The sequence below is a fragment of the Electrophorus electricus genome, chromosome 18 (assembly GCF_013358815.1).
Source record: "Electrophorus electricus isolate fEleEle1 chromosome 18, fEleEle1.pri, whole genome shotgun sequence".
Lineage (NCBI taxonomy): Eukaryota > Metazoa > Chordata > Actinopteri > Gymnotiformes > Gymnotidae > Electrophorus > Electrophorus electricus.
Window position 1 is genome coordinate 10,050,180 of NC_049552.1, and position 26,468 is coordinate 10,076,647.

The 26,468-nt window shown below is 36.7% G+C and overlaps 1 long non-coding RNA gene across 2 annotated transcripts in view; it reads left to right on the forward strand.

Annotated features, from left to right (window-relative positions):
- The first annotated feature begins 4,682 nt into the window (after nt 1-4,682).
- Nucleotides 4,683-26,468, forward strand: part of LOC113585044 — a 44,282-nt gene continuing 22,496 nt past the window's right edge. Inside the window, exons 1-4 of one of the 2 annotated variants that reach the window (XR_003411459.2) lie at nt 4,683-4,852; nt 8,071-8,154; nt 22,614-22,736; nt 23,720-23,773. This is a non-coding gene — a long non-coding RNA (uncharacterized LOC113585044). Of the gene's footprint in view, nt 4,853-8,070; nt 8,155-22,613; nt 22,737-23,719; nt 23,774-26,468 lie in introns of those variants that run through there. The other variant, XR_003411458.2, reaches the window with a different exon arrangement.

Below are 26,468 nucleotides of genomic sequence, written 5' to 3' on the forward strand. Positions count from 1 at the left end.
TGTTCCATATGTGCCACTAGAATTTTAGTTGTATTACCAAGACTAGTATGTGAATAGCAGAAAAAGTTCATCTTTTAGGCTGCCCAAGCAAAATAAATTTTACATTTTTGGCTCATTTCATTTTTCCATTTATCACTTGATCTATGGGTAGGAAAGATGAAAATGGTAAACCTATACAATTATAAACTGAATTTTGAAATTAATTGTGGATAGTGGAATGTCTGAAGTGACTGAAATGTGAATGTAATGTTTTAAAAGAAGCAGTGCATAAAATTAAATCTGAATATTGTATACATTCTCTAGGCACCATTGGCTGTACTAAGAATTGAGTTGCAAAAAAAAGTTGGTTGTCATAATTTTTTCTTATATTCCTTTAGTAATGATCATGTTAAAATATTTATACTTATCTGATCAAGAGTAGGATCACTGACTGAAGTTTTTGAGTGAAAATGCTTCAGTATCTAGCTGCTTTGCAGTTTGAAATTCAACTGTATAAAATTGTTTTCAATCAAGCATTGGATGAAACATAACACCCCTTTCAGATGGACTTTCAATGATAAAATTTGGCAACATAAATAATTTCCATTCTTTGGAGGATCTCAGTGGAGGGAATCAGAACCAGCAGCTTTAATATGGCAGAGAAAAGAGGGTTCCTGCAGGACTGTGAATTCACATACACTGCAGGAATACAAAAGATGAAAGATTTAACTGAAGACCCATTGCTGAAAAGTGGAGAGCATGCATGTTGCCTGGAAAAATGGATATGGATTAGTGATTACATCTTATAAAGATCTGGAGTCACATATTTTAATTTGTTCCAAATGTGCACAAAAAACAACGAAACATGAACATCTGTAAGTTGGTTCTGAAATAATCAACCAGGGAATTCACTTTAGCAATTTTAAATAAAATGTTGCAAGCCAACTAACCAGTTTTAAAATTCTATAGTCTTCTTTTTTAGTTTTTTCTCAAACTCTTGTCTTCAGACTCACTTTCTATGGCAAGCATTTGGGAAGAATATTAACTTTGTTTATAATTGAGGGACCAACTAAAGGTATAACGAGGAAGAACAATGTCTCTTCTGCTACTACTTTAAGACATTGCACCAAAACTAGTTTGTGTCAAAGCACAAATGTCATTAAAGCAAATATTTTTGTATTCTACTTTAAAAGAGCATAATTTTATTAATACTTCTTAACGCTTAGATCAAATTAGAGGCCTGAACACAATGGCATAAAGATTTAGCTCAGGGACACACCAGGATAACACAACTTTATCCAAGGGTACTATTGGCATAGATACTCAAGCAGGTAGAAAAGCAGGTGGACCTGGCCAAAGAGAAAACCATGCATTAAAGCAGTGGAAGATAAGCTGCAATATAAAAATGCTCAACCCAACCATTAGATCACTTATACGAGAAGCAGGCTTGTTGGGGCCATCTCTACCAGTGGAGCATAATTTCTTTAACTCCTGGAGACAAGACAATACCACCAGTCAAGCTGTCAATGTGTGCAAATCTACTGAATGTCTATAGGTGGTAAGAAGTCAGGCACAGTTTGTGTACTTAAACCCAAGCTCTGGAACCATCTTGCTATTCAAAAGGGTCCAAATCACAGACATTTTGTTGACCACCTAAATCTAGACCCCAGTCCATCATCATATGGAATATCATGAATTCATATGGAATGTCATTGTGATATTCTATATACATATGAAATTTATGTACCAGTGTCCAAACAAATATGCTATGAAAATGTCTCAATTAAGTATATTTTTTCTCTGCTAAGATTTAGAGTTTTTCCAACAGTTCATACTTGCATCATAGATTCTGTTGAGAGCCACAGCCCTCAAAATAATGATACCCTTTTTTTATTGTAGTGTAGTGTTGTAGGCCTTTAAAAAGATTCACTGATTAATTCTACAATAGGCTATATATCTTGTTTTTTTGACAAGATAGTTAAACCCTTTCCTGTTCATACTAAATACTGAGATGCTAAGAAAAGATATGTATGTTGAATCTGCTCACAAGCAGCAAACCTGAAGAACTTAAGTTTCTCAGTCCCTCCTAGAGTGAATAGACAGTTGTGTAACAGAAGCATACATAAGTAGCACTGTGTGCTCAAAAATGGTGTAAACATTGAGTAACTGAACACAAGGCAGCACTATGTTGCCATGTTTCCATTTATTTTTTAAAGGACAAAATGCCCATAGATTAAAAATACATCTATTTTGTTCATGTATTTATTTTCAGAGAGAACCTTTACGGTTATGGTTAGGCTATACTAACATATTGCATTACAGTAAGAGAAAAATGTATGGTACCTTTTATGTTATATAGTACAATAGGCAACAATATGTTTTGGTCAAATGGACAAATAATCAAATCTGAAATGGCTTTTTGAAATGTATCAATGTATTTATTAAAACATATAGGCCTATATCACATAAAAGCCTATGGTGTACTATTCATTTAATTTTTTTAGCATTAGACAATGTTTGTACAAGTATATTAATTATGCTGGTAAGTAATAAACTCTTGACTATGTAAGTATGTAATTTTTACTAAGGTAGGCCTACTAACTAGTTAACTAGTTGGCCCCTGTGGTAACGCTTGTTTATTTAAGATGGAGCTGTGCTTGTCCTCACATGACCGGTAAGGAACATTTTAAAGACACTAAAATAAGACAACCAGTTAACTCTAACAAATGGGTCTGGCTGCTGTCTGCAGGTATTACCATGCACTGTCCAATCTTCAGTGGCATTTACCTATGTTTGCTTAATTAATTAAACAACATGAATATTTAAACGTAGTTATGATTTAAAGTTTCTCCTTTAGGCCTCCTTTAAGCTTTTGATTTATTAAGAATTTATCGGCACTTATTTTTACAGCACTGGGATTGATTGATATAGTTTTCTTTGATAATAGCCAGGCTGCAGAGTATAAAATTATTATTATGTTATTTTACACAAAAACAATACTTAAAGCTACGCTACCAGATGTACTGTTTAATATCGTTCTGCCTACTTCACACACGTGATTCTCGGTAGCCATTTATACTCGATTCTTACGGAATGTAAGAAAAAGATCGTTTAGTTGATCACGTTTTTCATAGTAGTAAATCGATTATTACAAGGCCTGTTGTATAACACCAGAGCCAAAACAAAGTCAATCCTGTCCGGTTCGGGTAACTTAACTTAGCTAACCTACGTTAGACCACGGCTTGACTAACCTATATTGCTAAAAAAAAAAAAAAAAAAAAAAGGCAAGAGGTGACCTTTTAATGTCACCAGTAACATTACCAGTTTATAGTTTGGTACAAATTTCACTTAATTTGTCAAGTCAGCAAGTCCATTAATATACACAGTGCTTGCGCCGGAGTATAGGCATATAGGTAGAATTAATTTATTTGAGGTATTGGTGAACTAAACAGTTCGTTAGGCTAGCGTTTTAGCTAGGCTAGCATGTATGCTAGCTAATTAACTTGGCTCGCACAGAACCATAGCAAGCTAACGCTAAGGTCCTGCTTACGTTAGATCAGATATTTATACTCTTGGGTGAAAATAAACTGCTGCATTTTAGCGACATAAAATTGTGTAATGAGCGTAGATATTTGAGAGCTCAAAAGGTAACAGAATGGTAGCTAGCTAGTTAATTAGTAAAGATAACATTGATTCAGCGGTTAGCTGGCTAGCTAGCTAAATGGTAAGCTAACGTATTACGTATTAATAGTATTTACTAGATAACTGAATAATTATACCGTTGCACTGAGCCTCCCTTGTTTTTAATGAATATGACCACGGCTCTAGGAAAAAAACTCCATCACAACATACTAACCTAGCTAACGTTAGGTTAGTATTAGCTCATTTTCCGAGTGTTAGGCTAACAAATGAGGCAAGGCCGGTCAAATTTATAGGCAACAAATCCAACATGCTTTATGAAAAATACTGTTAGTATTTTATCTCCTGCTTAACTACAGTACACTAAAAACTTTTCATATAGGAAATGCCTAACGACACTTTTACAAAGCAGAAGATAACTTTAAGAAACTAATATGTAAAAATCAGATTCTGGAAAAAAAATGTACTAACACTTAAAAACACAAGGTTCGAATTATTTTCATTACAGAGATGAGATTTTGTTCTGACAATAAATTTATGATCTTCACTATGAAACAAAGTTCGCAACATGGCCAGATCAATTTTGAGCCTTCGTAATCTACAAATAAATGGAATTTAGTGCTGATCGAAAGGTAGTTAATGTTTCAGTATTTAGTCTAGGACAACACAAAAGCAAGCATAATTGATCATATATTTAGCATAAAATGACAAGTATCTGCCTCCTTCGAGAATACCTAATTTTAGGGTTCCCAGACAACTTAGGAGCCTTTCAATATCCTATCCATCTCTCTGTGGTAGGCAATGTAACACAGTAAAATCGCGTTTTACCCTTTTATACCGATTTCGCTAGATTATTTTTCTTTGTGCATCCAGACTCATTCGGAGGTTATTTTTGTCCCTTGTTATTGGTTATAAGGTTCTACTTCAGGATACCATTGGTTCGCTGCTTGTCAGTCTGTGGTGCGCAGATGCTCGTGAACGCGCGCAGACAGTGCACGTAAGTGGCCAGAGTCTGTCTGGAGTCTGTCTGAAACTGATAAAAATTGGTGATGGAGTTTTTTTTCTACAGCCGTGGTCATATTTATTAAAAACAATGGGAGACTCAGCGGAACTTTACAATTATTCAAGAACCGACACATTTGTATTATTTTGTAGTCGTACAACCATAATTTCATTGTAACGTGTTTCAAAGTTTTATTCCATGTTTTTCATCAGACAGTTCATTAAATCCCAGGTAAGACAACCATGGCGGGGCGTAAATCTTTTTGTTTAACAGAAGCTAGTCGGTCTTTATGATAACTGATACCAGATAGAATATAAATATAATGAACATACAGAGCGTTGTAGGAGTAGTGTTGTGTTACCTAATTAAGGCTAAAGCACGTTTGTATATGCTGCAGTTCGTCTGTCAAGCTTAAATTTAACGTAGGGATATGTTGAATTATAGCGTTTCGCTGTAGCAAGGGTGACTTAGAGTTGAACGAACAATCGAATGCTTTCTTTGAAGCTCGCGACCACCTTTGTGCACATGAAGCGACGCAGGTGACGCACCTTTACTCACGTGAGCATGCCTAATTATTAACCCATTGAACTTACTACGCCAAAAGAATGGCCTGTCATGGTGCATCCAAAGTACAATAACCTATGGTGAATAATACGTGCCAAACGTTTTTACTATATTTAATTTGATTAAAGGCATATACCTTTTTTTCCTGTTGACATGAAACTTCGAATGTGTAATGGGACACGGACAACTTGTTGATGACTAAAGGTAGCCCAGTAGTTAAATATTTTTGTTTAGTGATATATAATTCATAATTTTATATTGTAATTCCAAATAATTAACAGGTTTTTTTTAGCATTTAGTAGGCTGCTGTGCAATTATGTCAGCTAAAAAGTATGCTTATTTTGGTTAAGGCCAAGCACGATGTTTTTAACTTCATTCTTACATAATCACAGAAAGAGTGCCCATGTTCAAGTCATGTTGAGGAAGTAAGTAAGCAAGATGTAAACTTGTACATTTTCCTGAAATGAAACAAAAAGATATCAAAAGATGGGATTTTTGCTTAGTCCGAATCACCTAATAGACTCACTTTATTCATTTCAGCAATGAGTAGTTCCAGATATTAATGATGATCTCATAGCTCAAACTTGGGCCTCTCTCATTGAATTAATCATACAGTTTGCACCTGGAACATAGTTGGAGCACTTGATTGGTTTACACGTTTTTTGGTTGCATGTACAAGTTGAAGCTTTGTCTGTAAATTTAAAGTCTCAATTCAAGGTACCTTGAATTTTGCCATGACATCTGGATCTAGTGATGTTTCCCTGTGGAATTGAGTGGAATCCTGTTGTCGCGATTGGTTTCAAACTCTTGACTGACAGGTTTTAAAATTCCGCCTCCTGTTTAATGTTGCCAGATGTTTATTCCTTATCATTATTAGTATGTTATGTGTAGCAGAGTTGCAGGCCAGGATAGCTTGAGTCTATGAGGCAGTTTGCTATATTTTGCCAAGCAGATATTCAATAATGTTTTAAGTCATTTCAGTAATACACTGTTTGCTTTTGGTTGCTCAGCGAATGTGATCCAGTTTGTATTTAAATGGTCTTCCTGCTCCAGTAGGGGAGCACGCCAGGCTTATTTTGTTGAAATTGTGGCTCATATCTTTTTCAAAACCCTGTGTAGCATCAAAAGCAAAATCAGTGCGTTAGTATAAAGAAGCGTTTAAGTTAAAAACATATTGTTAGCCACTTGATGATTTTACGACTTTTTGATCTCTGTTTGGTTATTTTTGTTTGGGTGTGTATGGCGGCGCTGCCTATTAGTGGGTCGGACATGCTTCAGAAATTGTTCATCTTTGTAGATATTTGTGTATGTAAAGTATACACCACTAGCCTCTGTTTATAACCATTATTCTCCTATAAAAACAGACGAGTCTTGTGACTGCGTGCGTCATCTGGCAGTAGAACAAAACGAAGGCCGGTTTACTTGTGATGTACCGCTTCACAGTCTCCTTCATGTCTGGTTCATGGCAAATAGACTCAGTTTTTAGACTTTATTCTCTTTTCCCTTTTTGGTTCATAAATGCAATGTGGAGGTCTGTGACATAGACGTATGGAATACTGCAGTATGTCCTTTTTCATGGTGATGACCTCTGTACCATAGAGCTTAGCCTAGTGCACTATGAGGAATAAAATGTTGATGTGATTTCATTTCCTTCAAATGTAATGCAGGGCTCATCCTGGTGCATGAAGAGTTGTAGGTAGTTTCCTCAAAAGACCTGTAACCGAGCCAGTGATTTGTTTACAGCCCGTTCGGCAAATTAGGCCATTCGGGACATTTGTTTTTAAGGAAAGCCGTGGGCAACAGTTATCATTTATCATCTATTAGGAGATATTAAGATGAAGTAATAATAAAATTGATTATAATGCTGATTGACTGCGCAAAACGCTGTTTTAAAATGTACCTGAAGTTGAGAAAAATAGTTAATACACATTTTATAATTGAATTATGTTAACTGTATGTATGTTTGTGAGAGACGTTTAACTACAGAATATCTACAATTATATCCATAGCATTTTTACATACAAGTCCGATGTTTGTAATAAATAAGACCTATTTTTAGAAAACAATTATTTAAAATTGTTCTCTCCCAGTGCTTACTTTTGTCATGGTTCCTTAGGCTATTTTAAGTAAAAGTTTTTTATACTGTTGGTGGTTTTGACCCTTGTATTTTTGAACGTTGCAGCATAGATAACAGTGCGGCATTCATTGAAAAGCTCAGTTTACATTTCAAATGCATCAACTAATAGTATGAAGTGAGAGAAGTTGTGGATTAAGGTTAGTTAAGTTTAGTAAGACCTTTGTGCTGCAAAAACACAAAGTAGATGCGTGTGTGCACGTGCGCGCGTGTGTGTGTGTTGTGTGTGTGTGTGTGCATGCATGTGCATATAGGATTATATTTGTCTTTAGAAAAATAATATAACAAAGCTATTTGTATTTCTGAAATAAAAAGTTTGTGAAACAGACCTGCCTTAATGCTTACATTGCCAAAACTTAACATTGAAAAGTGCATTATTTTTTTCTTATTCTGAGTGCATAACATGTTTGTGAATTTGACTTGAAGCAAGTATGGAACTAAAATTTCTATTTATTTCATGGGCCGAAAATGTGTTGTTTGAAGTTTGAGCAATATTTTCTTGAGGTACTCGAGGCAGTATGCTATTTAAGATATATTTTATTTAAGATACAGCTTCTACCTCAAGAAGTGCTAGTGCATCACTGTATTAGACCTTATGATAATGTACTTGGGTCATCATGTAGAATATGAACTAAAACCTGGATTTGACAATGCCATATACATATTTTTATTTAATTACAGCGTTAATTTTTTTTAAATCTTTTTTTTTTTTTTTTGCTGCGATCAGTGTGTATATCTGTATTATTTACAGGGAGACAGTAGACAGCCTGGAGATGACATGAACCTGAGGTTCTGTGAACCTTAGCCTAAGATGCTCACAGCTTCCATGTTCACAGTAAGTTTAAGCATTTTCTATCATGTGCTGTGCAACACACATTAGGACATATTGCAGAGAATGGGGATGAGTGGCAGACATGATGAGAAGTCCTGTGACTGTGCAAGCCAGGGAACCTGCATCCTGGGTGAGTGTGCACGAAGGGATGCTAATGCTAGCGTGCTAGCTCTTATTGGCAGAACTGCCACTCGAAAGGGTACTGAGGAGTTGCACTCTCAGCTCAGTGCACCAATCACTTCAAGCACACCCATCCTATGAGCACCTCCACTGTTTCACATGACCTCTGTGTTAAATGAAGTGGCTAGATGGGCAGCTTAGCCTTGGCGCAAGTGTCTTGTCTACAGGGAAGGTAAACATAGCACAGGCAGGTTTTTCTAGTCACTCATACTTGATGCTTATAGAAGGTATTTTTTACAGAAGGAATAGTTTGCTAAATTCAACTGGAAAGTTCAAATACAATCTTCAAAAAATCTTGCTTCCAAACTGCTGTCTTTAATGCCTTTTTGTAAGAAATAGGTTTTTTTTTTTACTTATGTCATGATGGCGACCATGTTTGTTGTGGGGCACAGGAAACAGTAACCCATGTTAAACAGCGCCACCCAGGTCTTTGTCATTCTTTCAGAGTGCCTTGCCTTTCTATGTCGTAAAAATAAGACTCTTCCACACTGTTCTGTCTGGATGTATTTTGTATCAAAGTCATAGTAGTATTTTAAAGGGTTTACTGGCAGGCAGCCAGAAATGCCGAGCCCCTCTTTGCAGTCTTTTTTCTTTTTGCTATCTGTCTGTTTCTCATTTTTACTCATTTGCTTGTTTCTGTCCTCCTTTTTAGTTTTTTTCTTATGGGCTGTTAGTGGTGTAATCTTTGATGCTTTTGAATGCTTTAACCAGTTGCTGGAGCGAGACATTGAATTTATTGGAACAGTGGCCTCCATTTCAGGGTGAAGGATAGAGCAAGATGGAGACTGTTGTACTGCAAAACCAGCACTATTGATCAATGATTCTTTTTTAGGCATTTGTGATTAATAGCTCTCTTGTTACTATGTCTGTTTCTTTCAAACATGCATAAGTTGCACGTATGTTCCAATTAATTTTTTTCCTCAGTTTTACGTGTAAAATAAAATTACTGCTGCAACATGATAGGTATTGTTTTGCCTGGTTTTGCTTGATGGTTTGTTATTGTTACAGAGAGACAGTACTAATAGTTATGCTGCTGCTTTGTATTTATTATATTAAGAATCATTGTTTTCATGACTGTTCACATCTTTTTTGGTCTCTTTCATTACTGTAGCTGTTAGGCAAGTATGAGTACGTCACCTTAGGTCTTTAATACCTTAAATATATTGTGTGGAATTCGCTGTTTTGTTCCATAACATTTAGTTTTATGTTCCTTTGTATATTAGATGATGAAAAAATTAGTGTAGTATTTTCACTTTTGTTCTAAGTTACAAGTCTACAAAGCAAAACATCAAAGGATTAAAAAGATTGATTATAAGACCTCAGAATTACGTCAGTAATAATTTTGATTGCAAAATTTACACTTATTTTCTGCATTGGTAATTTTTCCACTGAAATAAATGTATTTCCACTGAAATACATTTCTTCAGTAGGCTTCGACGTTTGACAGATTCTGTTTCATTTGTTTATTCTGTTTCATTGATTCATTCTGGGGTTTTTTTTTTTTACCATATCTTTCTAGATGTACATCATATTTTATTTAAAATTAGCATTTACTTGCCATACAGTAAGATATGATATGAAATATTTTTCAAATGCAGTGTCTTAATATAATATTGGAAAATTGACACAATATTAGCTTTTATTAAAATTAGTTATTACCATTGCAGTGAGATTTTAGAAAGCAGTTACATCTTTATGACATCATGTGGAGTACTATTTATTTTATATATTTATATCGGCAAGATAATTGAGGTCAAAGTCTAATGTACAATACCGACCTAGTAGAAATTTGCATGTGCATTACGATGTGCAGTAAGCAGTTAATTTACTGAAAGATTAACTGGACCTCCAGTACAATGTTGGCAGTGGGTAAAGATACACACTTAACCACTTTGAATGTACGGTGCATGTTTGACCATTGTGGATGAGCAAAAAAAGCGAATGAATTTGTTTAATGGCTCATTTTACTAAAAAAAAATGTAAATCATGATTTTGGTGAAATCCTGTGCAGAGCAGAGCTGATCAAGAAGTACTTTGTCTGTGGTGGTATACAAATGACTTTCCCTCCTGAATGAAAGAAAAGTAACTTATGATAAAGCAAACACAGTGCTGAGAATGAAGGCCGTAAAGAGGGCACTGCGGTACAGTACCAAAACTGTTTAGAGTGTTAATGGCTGCATGCATGTAAATGACGTCCCTGTAGTCCTTTGTCGACATGAATGCTGATGGGGAAACCACTTTTGTACTTTCAAAGGTGAAACTTGATTTATATTTGTTGCAAAATCCCAGTATCGTTTTCCAAGTCATCTGACTTTTTATTAGTACACACGTTTTCACTTATCCAAGTTTAGAAATGTTTTTATGAGTGACCCAAAAAATGTGTTTTCCAGTCAAGGTAGCCATCTAAATTTCTGTGTAATTAATGTTTTGGGACTGAAAACAATGTATATTGATATCATTTGAAGCTATCAATTAAGTGTTCAGAAAAAAATGTTATACTATGTTAAAACCAACAGCACCTGTTTGGAGTTAAAGTACCAGCATATGGTATTCTGTCCCCAGCATAAAATGCAAGCCACACTCTGTTTCTTTAGTGCTAGCTCAGCACATGTATAAAGTATGTAACAGGGACCCTAAAACAGATCTCTGTTGTACTCCTTTGGAAATATTCAGGAAGTTGGATAGCATGCTATCATCAGGCCTATACATTGAGTTGTAATGGTAATGTTGTGGAACAATGATTTAAAAAAAAAAATTTAAATAAAAAAAAATAAAAAGTTCAGTAGTGGAGAGGCTGCCATAGAATATCAAGAATGAGGCACTGCCACTAAAGTGTCATTATTAAGGAAATTATTTTGCTAGCCAGGAAGGAGGAAACCTACATTTTTAAAAAGAAATTCTAAAATTGTATTTTTATATTAATTTAAATGCTGTATATTAGGGTTCCAAAAGAAAAAATTGTATTTATCATGTCAAAATCAAGGATCAAAAATTTGTTATTTCTTCCAAGTAAACATAGTGAAGTACAGTGCAGATCTTTGAGCACAAATGCATGTGTCAATAAACCAAGGTTAAAGTGTCTGCATGAAATGCAATTATGAATTATGCATGAATGCAATTAACTCTTCACAAAAGTATGTGACTTTTAAATTCCATTAAGTTTTAGCTTTGTGTGTAGCCCTATTCTTCCTAGCTAGCAGGACTTTGTGAGATGAAATTCATACATAACTAAATGCCTATATCAAGGCTGTCAGTTTTTACCAACTCACCAGTAATGTCACTAGAGAGGCAGGCCAAATGATCTTGGTGATCATAGTTTCTCATGAACAGTAAAGAAAAAAATCCACTGATTTGAGGCAGATATGAGCGGTCTTTTTTCCCTTTGTGGCTATAATGTGCCTATGTTTAGATTAATCTACAGAACCTTTAACCATCTGAGGTCTTAATTAGAATATGATACCCACAACCCAATACAAAGTTTCCTAAATGGGAACCTTTAATTAGCTATTTTTGACTGAACTGGCAAGACTAATTCTTTTTACAACACATTTTTCTATTGCTTTTTTACAACACTTTTTTTCTACACATTATTCAATATTGTTGTTAACTTTTGTAATACCACTTTTCATCCTCTACCCATCTTATGCAGCACAGCACAAATGCTGAAAATGATGTTTTAAGTGCTGCACTCAATCACAAATGAGGTTCCATTTTTAAAATAAACAGTTTTTTAGGTAGCATGTAAGCTACATGCTTTTAGATGTTTTAGTTTGACTCTTTGTCCTCTGCTTTCTACTTTGCTGTATCGTACATACTGTATGATGGTGTGTGATGCACCCAGATAAGAACTCTTGCAACAGGTACCTGTGCATATTTGAGTTTGGGTCTGTATTTTAATAGAGGGAGGAATTGTGGGTTAGTTTCAATGGTTCAGGGCCACACTGTTCCAGGAGATTCTTTGCTCTTTTGTGAAACCCACTGGACATGAAATCTGTCTCAAACTGAAGTGGTTTAGGATTTGTTAGTGAAGACGAAATTCATTGGAATATGTTAAATCACAATCTAGCAGTAATTAAAAAATAAACTGATTTGTAGGCCTGTTTGTTGGAAATGTGGAAATGTGGGCTGATTGGAAAATTACTTACAGTTCCATTAAGAAATTTTTACCTCTTTGATTTTATACATTTTTTAGCATTTTCTACATTGAATTTAATTGTTTTTTTGTTTTTGTTTTTTTGTGGTTTACAATAAAAACCACATACTCCATTGTTTGTTGTACAGAATAATTAACCTTGCAACTAACTAGAGGGTAACAAGCAACCTTGTCCATTCACAAGCAGAATTAGTTTGTCATTTAAATTATGGAATCGATAACAATTGACTTTAACCTGAGTGAATTTGACAACATACACCCTCAACTCTGAGAACACTGGTAAATGAAAAGGGAATGCATAACACAATAGCAAGGCAAAACGAACACTGGAAGACATGGATACACACCTTACCGCTGTTTAATAGCACTGTGATGATATTATGAGACCTAGAAAAAATTCTCTTTGGAAAGATTAAATCAAAAGTAGTTAAGAGTGTCCCATGGGTTAGTGTCTCATCACTAAGTGCTATATTTATGAATTTACACAAAAAAAGACCAAGAGCTAAATATCAATATAAGCGATCAAGTACGGTGATGGAAAGGTTTAGGTTTGGGATGCATTGGCAGAAAAAGACATTGCTATCATTGCTTGCAATCGTTGAAAAGGATATACATTTTGTTTGTTTCAAAGTATTTTATAAGAGATTGTAAGACCACTGGTCCAAAAGCTGATGCTGAACACATGACTGAATCATGCAGCAAGATTGCATTGGTCCACTTCAGGATGGTTCCAGAAGAAGTCACGTAAACCCAACTAGGGTATCCACGGAATGAGCAGCAGTTTTTGTGCAATAAATGTGCAGCATATAGAATCAGACATGGCCATATTAGAGAGCGATCAGGAATCAAATCTTAATCAGCATATTTGTTTTATATAGGGCTGTGTTCTATATTTATTAAATTAAAAAATCTTCAGTCAAGTTCATATCTACTTTTATTCTATTTTTCCTAAGACCTGATACAATGTTATAAATATGGAAAAATGTCTAAATCAAAATATATAATTTATTACATTTGTTTGTCTGCAACTCTTGTATTTAAGACTTGTTGTTTACTGAATTTGATATTTTTACTAAGAAAATACTTTGACCTTTATTTAAATTCTGGATGCTAGTCCTTCTGTCTGGTTGAAGGGGTTAGGTGCATGTAATTTGCCTGTAATTTGATATATAGCTTGCTTTTTGTGTTAAAATGTTTGCTAATATCCAGTTGGGACATTTTCATGCAATATCTTTGACTTGCACGTTTCATCTAAGAATCAGATTATAGAGGCTGGTTCTACATACATTTTTAAAACATTTTAAACATTTGTAATATTTTAGGATATTTGAAATACTCTGCAGTTGAACTAGAGACTCTCCACCATCAAGTGGAATTTTTTTTATTTATTTTTTTTTTAGTTTTATGACCTGATGGCAGCAGTGGCTTTGAAGTGTTGGGCTGTAGTATTTGTATAGTTGAGGTTTTGGTACGCAATTTAGATCAGTTTGCATTGTCATGCACTGTAGAACACGTTGCATATTGCATCCTATTGCAAGGAGACCACTAATCGAACGGAAACTAGCAAAGAACATAAGTGCACAGAGAAAGGGGCAGTGGTACCCCAGAAAATTAAATTTAATTAGTCATTAATTAAAAGGCAAGTCAGATGGAGATGTATATTATTCAAAGCTGTTTCAAAGTATGCAAAGTTAATCTTGGTCCACAGGTCAGAGTAGGCAGGTACAACAGACAGCTTCCAATCCTTAGCACAGATGTGTGTCAATTCTTACTTGATGTCATAGAAATAATTTGCATTATTAATCAAAAAGCAGAAGAGGAAATCTAAGAGGAAACTATGTTGGCTAACAGTGCAGCACAGTGATCTGATCTGCTAAAATTAGGAGGAAACATTGTGGCTGATTTTACGCTAACTTTATTATAGCTGGACTAAGATTGTATGTCACAATATAGGCCAGCTCTGTTAAAGTTCATTCTGGTTCTGCACATGTGCAGAACAACCTGATTCCTGCTAAAAACTCAGACTGCAGTGCTTTTTCTCAATGAACGAATTACTGAAATATTTTGGGAGAATACAGAGTAATTGTTATGAATTTGTATTAATAAAACTTTAATTAAGTAACATTAATTAAGTAATGTAGTATTAACTTTCTGTGCTTATTTGTAGTATGGATAATCTCAAAAGGAACTATATTTCTGTGATGCCATGTAAAACAAATGAAGACTTTGTTCAGACTTTGAAATTCAAAAGATATTTTTATAAATCCAAAAGCTATTGCCATTTACAGATGTTCTCAGCTGGGACAAAACATTTTTCCCAAATTAATCATCTTGTCAATAATTGCTGGTGCAGTCGAAGCATATGAATTCCTAGAAGTTCTTTGTTATTTTATTGTATTCTTTTGCGATCTAGTTACTTTTTTAAAGAAGTGCATTACTTTCATTTCCTTTAACACAGCTGCATATAGCACACAAGCTGCCTTGCCCAACCTGGCAACCACAGCACTCAGCTCTGATATTGTTTAGCTGCAAACAGCAACAGAAAGTCTGTGATGATCTTGGGAGCACCCACTTACCAAGAAACCAAGAATATGCTGGCTACATGTCTCAAGTAGCTGACATTTCCGATTCTGGATACTTCCCATCTCATGCTACATCTTGCAACAGGTTTCACCATTTTAACTTTTTTTTGGATGATTTTGTCAAAATTTTCCAACTGAGAAAGAAAGCCCATTTAAAGCTCTTGTCCCAGACAGCAAATACAGAAACCAATGTTATAGACATATTTGTTCATCAAATGATTAAAATACAGTTGCAGTAAATGAATCTGAAACTGACAGTTGGAAACATTGGTTTTCTTGTTCTGAATTTAGAATTATGCTTGACTTCGCTTTCCAGTTATTACAAGTATTAAAATGGACACCTACTTTGTCAAAATACAAAGCAGGAAAAGCTAGTAGCACTGACACAGTGTCCTGTCAGTGTTAGGTCATAGAGACCTAAAAACAAATCTCACAGTACCATGGCTAGTCTGCCACTGTAAGTGCAGAACATGATTATTGCATCTGTTGTCAAAGATGAAGGAATTCTACAGAGCAGTGTAGAAAGCTCTTCAGTGGCACCAGCTTAAAAGGTTGTGAACCATCCCAACTCAGTTCCTAGCCATGCCATAGCCATTTGTGCTCAGGAGTTAAAGTTAGCTAAGCTCTCATTGTGTGGGAAAGATGGATCAGTTCTTCTGAGCACAGAGCAGTCCTATAAGAATTATGCAGGTAACACTTTCTTCCAAGAATATTCAGTTATATTACAACATTTGTGAGAGTCCGCTCAGAAATATACAGTGATTGGCTACATATGAGAAATAGCATGTTAGTCTTCAGACTCCGAAACATATTCCCAGTCTTCATATTCTCTCAAGAGGCTATAGAATAAAAGCTCAACTGCTAACAGCAAATTATAATGAAACAAAACCCCAGACATAGTGATTATCATGTCAGGTAGGGGACAACATAAGCTAGCTGGCTGACTTGTTCCTATTAATCTTCAGTATGTATTAATGGTATGAGTTATGAGGTGTTGCATATCATAAATTTACACACTGTCTTATCAGCTTGTAAGAGCTAACATTAGCTAACATTAACTAACGAGTTAACATTTCAGCATTATTTTGTTATTGTTTTTAAAACAGCAATTTTGGTGCCCACAAACTTAGTCAACAATGAAATGTATACATCTGTCAGATAGTATGCAGTAAACAGACAGTTAAAATCTTATAAGTGGGTCATTGGCTGTTGCTTAGACTTTAAGTAGGTGACTCTGTCTACAGGTCGTTGATCATATTGCAACTAAACTGTGAAGGTGCTAATTGAAACAAGCTCAATTAGATGTGTTATAAGACCCATTGTTAGAGTTGTCAGAGCAATTAAGGAGTGGCATATTTCACCTTTCGTGACCCAGTAGCAGATGTTTCCAATAATTGAATTTTGATATTTATATTCTGGACATTGTGGGAGTTGGCATTGTTTCTCTTGCCATAGTAATCAAAGAGAGAGGGAAGACCACATTAGCCATGGAGCAATGGCATTTGCATGCACGTGAGAATTAAAATTATAGGGGTGAAATAGAGGGTGTGGAGGATGACAACACATTTTTTAAAATTATATTAGAAAGTATTTGAAAGGGGCATAGTTTAGCTTGAATGATGTAGAACAACAACCATGTATAGCATTGGGGGAAAAATGGATAAAAAGAGAAACGAAAAGGAAAAATCAAACTTTATTTTATTTATTTGTTTAGTTAGTTATTTAAAATGTAAAAGTGCAGTAAAGTGCTTAAGAACATCTAGACTAAACCATGACCATTCATATGTAGGTATTGAAGAGATCTCTGGTTTATTTGAGGAATTTTGGGTTTGGAAACTTTTATGATTCTAAAATGTTATAATTATACCTGAAGATGTTGCATTTGCACTTTTCTAAAAAAGTGTTGTTTCATAGAATGTCAAGTTTGCCACTGGATTATTCATGTGATGTAGTAATCCTGCCATGCGCCCTGTGTTGACCCTGAATTAGATTAAGCATTTAGAACATGAATCAATGAATGGTGTAGGAATGTGTAGTATTGTTATTTTATGCAAAGAGTGTTGACTTGTGACTTAATGTGAGTTGTTGCTGAAAAGCAGGTCTTCTTACATGACATATACACACATTATTGCACTGTGCATGTCTGTTTTATACAGTTCTGATGCACTCTGTAGCTGTTTTATCTTTGTATTTGTTGAACACAGTTTCATGGAAGGTAGTTTTTCGTTGATGTGATGCTCTGAAGTGCTAGATTCACTGATTAGCCTAGCAATAAAGCCCCCTGCCAACTTTTGTCTAGGTCCTCCTTCTACCACCCACTTTCTGCCCACACTACTTCTGGCATGGAATCCGCAAGACCTCTGATGGTGTCTTTGTGGTATCTGGCATCAAGACATTAGCAGCAGATCCTATAAGTCCTGTAAATTGTGAGGTGGGGCCTCCATGGATTGGATTTTTCCAGCTCATCCCACAGACGCTTGATCGAACTGAGATCTAAGGAAATTGTACACCAATTTAATATCTTGAACTCTGTCATGATTCTCAAATCATTCCTCAACCCAGTCATTCACATGATGTAAAAGAAAATGTGATTCATCAGACTAGACCACCGTCCGTTCCTCCATGGTCCAGTTCTGATGCTCATGTGCCCAGTGTACATTTCAGCAGTGGACAGTGTTCAGTATGGGCACTCTGACCAGTCTGCAGTTTCACTACCCCATACAACAGCAAGCTGTGGTGCACTGTTCTGACATCTTTCCTTCATAGCCAGCATGAACTTTTTTGGCAATTTGAGATACATAGTTCTTCTGTGGGATCAGACCAGATGGACCCCCATATGCATATTTGTGAGCCTTGGATGCCTATAATCCTCTCACCAGTTCACAGGTTGTCCTTCCTTGGACCTTTGGTAGGTACTAACCATACCAGCAACGCTGCAACACACTGAACTGACTTCAACTATTGTTAGAAACAATTGTGGTATGTTCTATATGCCTTCACCTGGATTACCTCATGGTTCCTTGATTATTGAGGGATCTTGCTACCGAAATAAGGAATCATGGGGTAACAGACTCTCAGAGGGAATCCACACACCAACTTCTGTCCCACTGCCTTCTGGGTTAACTCTAGAATGGTGCAATAGATAAGTACATGAACCCTTATACGCATTTTGAGTATCAAAGTATGCTGATACGATTTGTTACTCTAAACTATGCAAAAAGCTGGTGATGCCTATGAGTTCAGTTGTGCATGTGTAATACAAAAGAGTAGTCTTCTTTTTTCCTCTAATAAAATATTAGGTAAACCAATTGAGACAATAATGGGAAATGTTTGATAGTACTTTTGTACTTTTGAAGTCTCCAGTGGGATCTGATTCTCACTGAATGCCCTCCTCCCTCGGGTTGGCAGTCTTCCCTCAAGTTTCCAGCTTGAATAGAGCACTGGGCTGCCCCGGTTTCTGTCAAGGTTTTGAGATGAGTGTTGAGTTCAGAAATTTTAAATAGAATCTATCAATATCCAGGGAGTTTAATTAACATAAAAACACAACAGAAACTGAGGAGATCTGAGCATAAAGCTAAAGAGAATCTAAGAAAGGTGTTGATTATGCTAGGCTGGGTAGCTTGGTAGAGAGCAGGCTAGACAGAGTCAACAACGGTAAGATAGGGACCTTCAAGGTAAACAAGGCCCAGGTGATGGTCCAGTGAGTGAGGTAGAATGGGAGGAGCAAAAAGAAACAACAGAAACACATGACTCACAAAATAATGAACATGTGAGGGAGACTGACACACAAGAGGGGGCAGCATAAATTGCTATGAGCTGTAAAAATCAATAAAAACAACGGTTTGATAGACATTTGTGGACATGTAACTTATTTACAAGGGCTTTTGTCATTGACTCTCAGTGTTAGCAATGCCAGCAGGTTTTGTTCTAAACTAAAGAATTTGGACACAAAACATGTCTCGGCTGATTATCTGCATCTGGGGTAAGTGAAAAATCATGTTAATTTTTATTTTAACCAAACTATCCCTTTGTGGCAACAAAAGGAGGCAATGAAATCTGCATTGCGATTCGACTGTTGTTAGAGTTTACATACGTGATACACAGTGCTGGAGTTCATTGTGGATGACTTCTTTCATGGCGAATACTTCAGTTACACTGGGTAACTAATAGCTAGTGAACTTAATATTATATAGTGAACATTATGCAGCTGCCTTTCAACTTGTCTCTTTACCTCCTACTTCTCCATCACCCTCTATAATATTTTATTAGTTCTCAACATCTTTAAATTCTACCATTTCCAGCTTTTGTGGAGTTCTTCATGCAACATGTCTGTAACATATTTTACAAACATGTAGCAAGTAATTACCACCCTTAAAAGGTTACTGGCACTGCTAGCTTGCATTGCTTTTTTCACATGAATCATTCTTTAACCCAGCTCCTGGCCTGCAGCTGCTGTGTCTCTTTGGCAAACTCAGCTGTGGTGTTGTACTGCATTAGTCTTCAGAGAAAGCCTACCTGCTGTGGGCCTCCAAGGATTCTTTCTAGCATGCTGCTTGCATGAATGCATGCTTGACTTTAAAGTTCAGCAATTTAAAGTGGACTCTTCATGACTTGCTACCTTTCAGTCTATGTGTAGATCCCTCCTAATCTCTTTGACTGTGTTATCAAATGCAGTCTCTTTTCCTGCAAATACAGTACATTTTTCTACAAGAAGGTGGTGCCGGACAGGAAGCATCCCCCACCCAAGCACCACCGCCAATACTATATTTAAGGATGATTGGATGTCTATGAGAGGTCTGTGAACCTGTGTCTCTTGAACCTTTGTCTTGCTAAAGAAAAGTTTAGTTTATGTATGATTATAATGTGTGTTCTGCACATGTGTTTTGCAGTTTTTTATATTATTGGAATCCATTTTGCAGTTCTGCCTTCAGGTTACATGCAAACAAAACACCCTAATGCAGACAACGTAGATTTTCTTTCCCCAGATAAGTTTATACAAGATGTTTTGTGTGTGTAAACTTAAAAATCACTAGCTCAATGATGGCAAAATAGTGGTGGTCATTTAGCCAAGGTCATTGAAATTTGATAAGAAAATCTGTGGCTGTGGTTGAAGTTTTAAAATATTTTTAAAATACTGCATTTTGTGTGTCTTCAGTCTGGATCTCAACCAAGTTGTTCCATTGCCACCATGTGCCGGGGAACTATTAGTTCATGCAATTCTATGGGTGCCACAGTCTATGTCCGCTGATACACGATTTCGGCCATTGTGCCACAAATTAGAACAGCTGCCATGACATGGTACAGCAATTCATCCTCTGAGCATGTTGCCTTCTGGGCATCAACCATTTGGTTTTGCTTGGTTTGGATGTTGTGCATGCACTTTTGTCTCTTCTTCGAGCTGTCTTATTTGCAATTCCGCAACGTTGATATTTCTTGCTAAGGCTGCACCTTCCCTTAGTACCTGCACAGAGCCAACATTTGTTATTTATTTATTTTTGCCAACCCTGTGTAGTTGCCTTAACTGAAGGTCCATGTTATACACCACAAGACAAAAAGTGTAGTGGTAACCTCGACCGTTTCAGTCAGTTATTTTGCAACAGCTCAGCCAGTTGCTGTCCTTTTTCTTGCTAGACAGTAAGTGTTTGTTAGAAGTCATCTGTACGCTAGGCATATACGTTTATGATATTTGGCTTGGATATTTACATGTTACTAGTCTTAAAGCTTTGTGAAGTGGGTGAATGGTTGGCTTGTTTGAAAAATGCTGAGGTTGTCATCTTGGTTAGCCTCACTGCAGACTTTGTGTTTCTTGCTAATCATATCAATATCACATGGCCACTATCATTTATTGTGGAAATGATCTGTGGAAACCTTGATTGCTTTATGAGTTGGTTTTACATTGTTCAGTTTGTATCAGTACAGTGCTGTGTCCATTTTGCATAAGTACAGTGTACCCATATGTATTTTGGGTAGAAAAAAAAAACAGTTAAAGCCAGTGCATGTTATTAATTAAGGTGACCCTATGAACACCTTTTTTTTTTAAAAAAAAGTATCCTCTTCATGTTGATGGTATCTTCATTTAACCTTAGTATGTTTTTAGAAAAGAGGAGGACAGGGGTGTGATTGAGAAAAAACAAACGAAGACACCCAATAATGAGGCCTCAAATTTAACTGAATGAATTATTATTCTCTCACACTCTTGTTCCATTCCATTCTCCTTTGTCATGCTCTCTCATGTACTTTCTATCTCTTTTCCTGTACCCTTTCTTCAGTCAGCTACTGATCTCCTAATGGGCTTTTAATTAGTCTGAACAGAAGATATAAGCCATAGCCTGACATTTTAACTGGTGGTGAACAGAACCCTTATCATCGATGCTCAGAGTACAACACATTTTCTTACCCCTGAAGATATCCCAGCTTGTTCAGACAGACCACTCTTGAGAACACAGAAGATAAGGAATACTTTATGATGTTTAAACGATGTGTCTTCATTTGTCAGTGTCGCAGTTCTGCAATTTTACTCTTCTGCTTGCATAGTCCTTTTAAATCCGTTCACACCTGTCTGTGTCCCCTGAGATCTATAATGCATCCCAAGGACTTAACATAAAGCCTTTCCCAACTCTATCAAACTTTTGGTGCTCATAAAGCATTTAGACTCATTAACACAGAGGAGTCGCTTTCCTTTTGATGCCGTCTTGCTAAACCATGTGTTGACAGGTGAAAAACGAAACGACGTAGACACAAGGCGATTAAAGGGTCTTTGGTTCTCCCCTGCAAAGGACCTCTGACAAACACTAAATTAGCACTGCGACTCCTCGATAAGAGAGAAGCGAGCTTAAACACACAGACATCCTGAATATCAATTTCACGTTTCGGCTCCTGCCGACACACAGTGCACAAGAGCACTTGGTTTAGACCAAACAAGGCTCTGGCTATAGTATCACGTTATCTCCTCTCAATTAGAGCGTAAAGAGGATTAACCTCTACTGCTGAGAGGGAGCTGGCGGGTTTGCTGCCCTCAGCCGCCTAGTTACAGGGGTCACCCAGTCCCCTCATTAGTGATGACCCCTCTGTCTCTCTACCCCTTTATCCCTCTTACACTCTCTTGTTCTCATTTATTCACCAATTTGATGGAGAAAACAGACTGATTGTATGTTTTGACTTTGCATGGCAATGTTATTTAGACGAATGACATGTCAGAGGAATAAAGGATAAGTATGAAGGCAAAGGACTTCTCTTTGTGATCACACTGAGAAGCAGGCCTGAAGAGAGCGAAAGTAGGGGAGGGGTGAGAAAGAGGGAGGCATATATATTGGCTGATTAGTCATGTTGCGCAGTGGTGTGCAGTGGCATGAGCCAGGTGAGAGGGCGAATGGACAAGCAATCAGGTACTCGGGCTTGGTCGTGTTTCTCAAAAAATAAGGCCAGACACATCTGACTGCCTGCACCTCTCACTACTGTTTGTGACATGTGGTGATCCTAGAAAATCACTTGATATCACCCTCATACTAACGCATAATTTTTTTTCACTCATTCATTCAATTATTTAGACATCCAGACCATCAAGGCTGATCATCTTCTGGTCAAACCTAGTCCTGGACTAACAAGAAATTTCTGTGCATGATGGTCACTTGAAGGACACCTGAAGTGCAATGCTGCAAGTGGTGACACTGGTAATTACATGCTCCATGTATGTGCTCTACTTTTGATTTGCCTTATAGAAGTACTTATGCATTTTGTCCGTCAGTACATGTTTCTAATTTAGTATACAGGAGAGTACAGAACTAATTACAAAATTGGCTTTGTTTGAAAGGTTGAGTAAATAAATCTATTGCGCAGTGTTACAGAGGCTAACCTATAATAAGAGAAGCATATTTCCTGCTCCTGTTAATGGAATATCTCTAATAATAACAGCTAGCTTTTTGGTTTCTGCCTAATGAAACACTCCAACTACTCTATCATCCAGTAGTATATTGCAGGCATTACCCACTCTGGACACTTACATCTCTACAAGGCCCATCTTAGATACTAGAATGAAAATAATATTATTGCGAGAGCTTAGTCATGTGTTATTTTGACACAATCTTTTATCTGATCAAAAAAAAAAAGAACATTATGTTTTACGACAAACCTTTTATATTCTTAAAAAGAATTTACCTTTTAGTACTTTTGATTAATCATGGTGTGCACAGAATAATTTTATACTACTTCTTAAATATCTATCTATCTATCTATCTATCTATCTATCTATCTATCTATCTATCTATCTATCTATCTATCTATCTATCTATCTCTCTATCTATCTATTTGTTTGTTTGTTTGTTTGTTTGTTTGTTTGTTTGTTTATTCTGGGCACGCTTTGTAATGGGCATCATGTTTTTAAACCAAGCCGTTCAAAGCAGTTTTGCACAGTATTGGTAGCTGCATTACAGGACATGAAATGCTGCTTGAAACCATAAACATAGAAATTATGAACAAACATGCTTTGTTCTGTGTGCTGTGTACAGCATGTGTGCTCTGGAAGTTCAGAACGTATCGTGATATTGATGCCATTGTGTTTGTATGTAAAGCTCCTGTTTGGTTTACAGTGTGGAAACAAACCGTGAAATGCTGGTGAGTGATAACTACAGACGCTTTCATTTCTACTTTATTTTAGGCATCATCCAGAAACAAAGGCTCAGGGGCACATGGCTCACATGGCAAAATGAGGTAAACACACACACACACAGGCCTACATATTTTGAATCTAACTGTGATTAAAGCGCTTACAGCCTGAAGAATTCCTGAACTGAGTATGGACATTACCAATGTATTTTAACAGCTCATTCCGCCAAGCAGCCAGCCTCTGACCCTGTGATCAGTTCTGGAGGATACAAATCCAGTTAGCCTCATGTGCAACTGAAAGCTAATGTTACATGTAGATCATGCCTTTCCACATCTCACAAGAAAACACAGTACAGCCACAGTTTGCCATTTGTTTAGACTCACATAGTAATGTTTTCTGTATTTGTTGCTGCAAAACCAAATCTAGCAGGACATCGCATTTTGCCAGGCGCATAGCATTGGTGACATGTTAAGACTCATTGACAAAAATAATTCCAAGCTGCCGTAGCCTTGCACATTTAGAACTGGGACCTGGGGACTAAATTTACCATACGGGAAAACAATGGAGCATAATTATGGGTCCCGACCAGTATATCACTGCTGATAGTAATGGGTGTTTGCAGTGCGGCCGTAGTGCCTCAGCATGCTGCTGGGAACTTGTTGGGCTAACTGGAAACTGTCTGGAATTATATGGTTGACACTTAAAGCAGATGTTGGTGAACTATTCTCAGTCTGTCTATGCTTAAAAATATCAAATTCCACAAAACCAAATTTCTTACTATACATGCAATATATAGAGTAAAATTTAATTGTTCTAATACTTCGGGTGTTTGTGTATGTGTTAATGGTTAGATACATAGATCATCCCTCTTGCTGATTGTTGTGTTGGGTGAATGTGTATGGCAGTGATCTTCATATTGCAGCAGTAACTATAAACAACAGAATCAATGCATCCTGTCTTGAACCGCAAAAGCCAAATTCTGCTTTTTGTTCACAGGTAATACAGGATTCATGGTAGTGTAATATTCTTTCTTTTACTTCTGAAATATAATATTCTCTCTCTTACTATGCTACTCTTAACTCTTGGTGCTGATTTTGGTATTGAGGAATGACATCGAAACCTTAAATCTAAAAATCTTAGATGACTTTGTAGTTTGAAGCACTGTATAGGTGCCAAAAAATGCCGCAAAGTTTGCAAAATTGTTTAAAATGTCAGATAGAAAAAAAACTCTTGACTATTTACTATTATCTTATGATGGAGGGAAAATGACAGCACTCTTAAGCCAGACATTTGCACTTTCATACCTGTTTCGGCAGCATTACTTGCGCTGTGTTATGGAGAAAACAGCAGATACCCTGCTGTTAAAAAAATCCCTTTGCACTACGAGTGGTATTCTGAAGCATTCATGGTTCCTGTTCATCTCCTGTGAGCTGGTCTTTTCTCTCTGCTTCAACTCTCCCTGTTTTAATAAAGACACTGGTGTAGACTTTCATTAACGGGGCACTTCTGGCAAACATAGTCACCTAGTAAATCCACATATGTTTGCAGCCTCCCAGCTCTGTAAATGGCCCTACAATCAAGCTACGGTGGAGTGGAATGAAAGGTTGAATGGAGGGGAAAAATCCTTTATTAATGTGAAATGACATAATGTACATTATTTTTAACTCGAGCTGTAAAATGTGTAAAATGTGTATTTTGAGCTTATCATCACAGTAAAGTCCTATTTTGTTTCTCGTCAGTTTCTTAAATTTGTTAATATATTTACATCACTCTTTCCAACGCATCTGCTTCCAAGCACTCATAGAAGTCTTTTTTTCTTCTTCTGTTTAATGACACAGTGCGCAAAGCCATTTGGTATGGTTATTCAGTTATATGATATCGTTCTTATAATTTATGACATTATAGCTATCTTCAGTCATTGGTGATATGCTTATGTTCAGGATATTAGTTAGCTAGTTGTAAGGTTTTATTCTAACTTACTCTTTTATATATATATATATATATATATATATATATATATATATATATATATATATATATATATATTATAGTGTTGTACTTTTATGTTGTATCACAGCAGTAAAATCAACCAGCTGTTTGGAAAATCGTCAGGAGCTTCTGCAGTGCTGATTTGTAAAAGAGGAAGGGTTGAGAGCCTATGCACTTAAATCAACACCCTAAATGTATCAGCACAACGTATCTGTAAAATATTTATCTTTGCTCTCTGGTAGTGACTAAGCAACACAACCTGATGCTCAGGAAAGCATATGCCCTTTGTGTTAGCTCATTACTTCAGCCCTTGTGCTGGAGGTCGTGGGCCTGTTCTTTTCTGGTGGAAACAACAGAATGGGGAGTTAATTATTTCCACCCGAGCCAAGATCCTCTTTGCCTGCCACTCTTTCCACAGAGGCCGGCCTGTGATTTGCATGAGGATTTTGAGGGGCTTTTTCCTGTGTTTGCCATGTCTGTCCTGCTTCTCTGTTTAAATAGCCACTCAGTAATGAAGGCAGGGAAGAGCGCGGGAGGGTGTGAAGGAGTTAGGGAGGGGAACCGAGAGGAGAGAAAGGGGAGGGGACAGGAGTTCTGTGAAGCTTTCCCTGATCTGTCCTTTTTGGGGAAGGAAGGCCCCAGGTGGTGTACTTGTGTGTGTGTGTGTGTGTGTGTGTGTGTGTGTGTGTGTGTGTGTGTGTGTGTGTTCGCGTGCACGCTCACGGAACCTTGCGACCCCGCAGTGAAAGGACTCTGCCCTAGTGTCAGCACAACCAGCGGAAGCTCGTCTGTGAGACTAAAAGGAGACAAA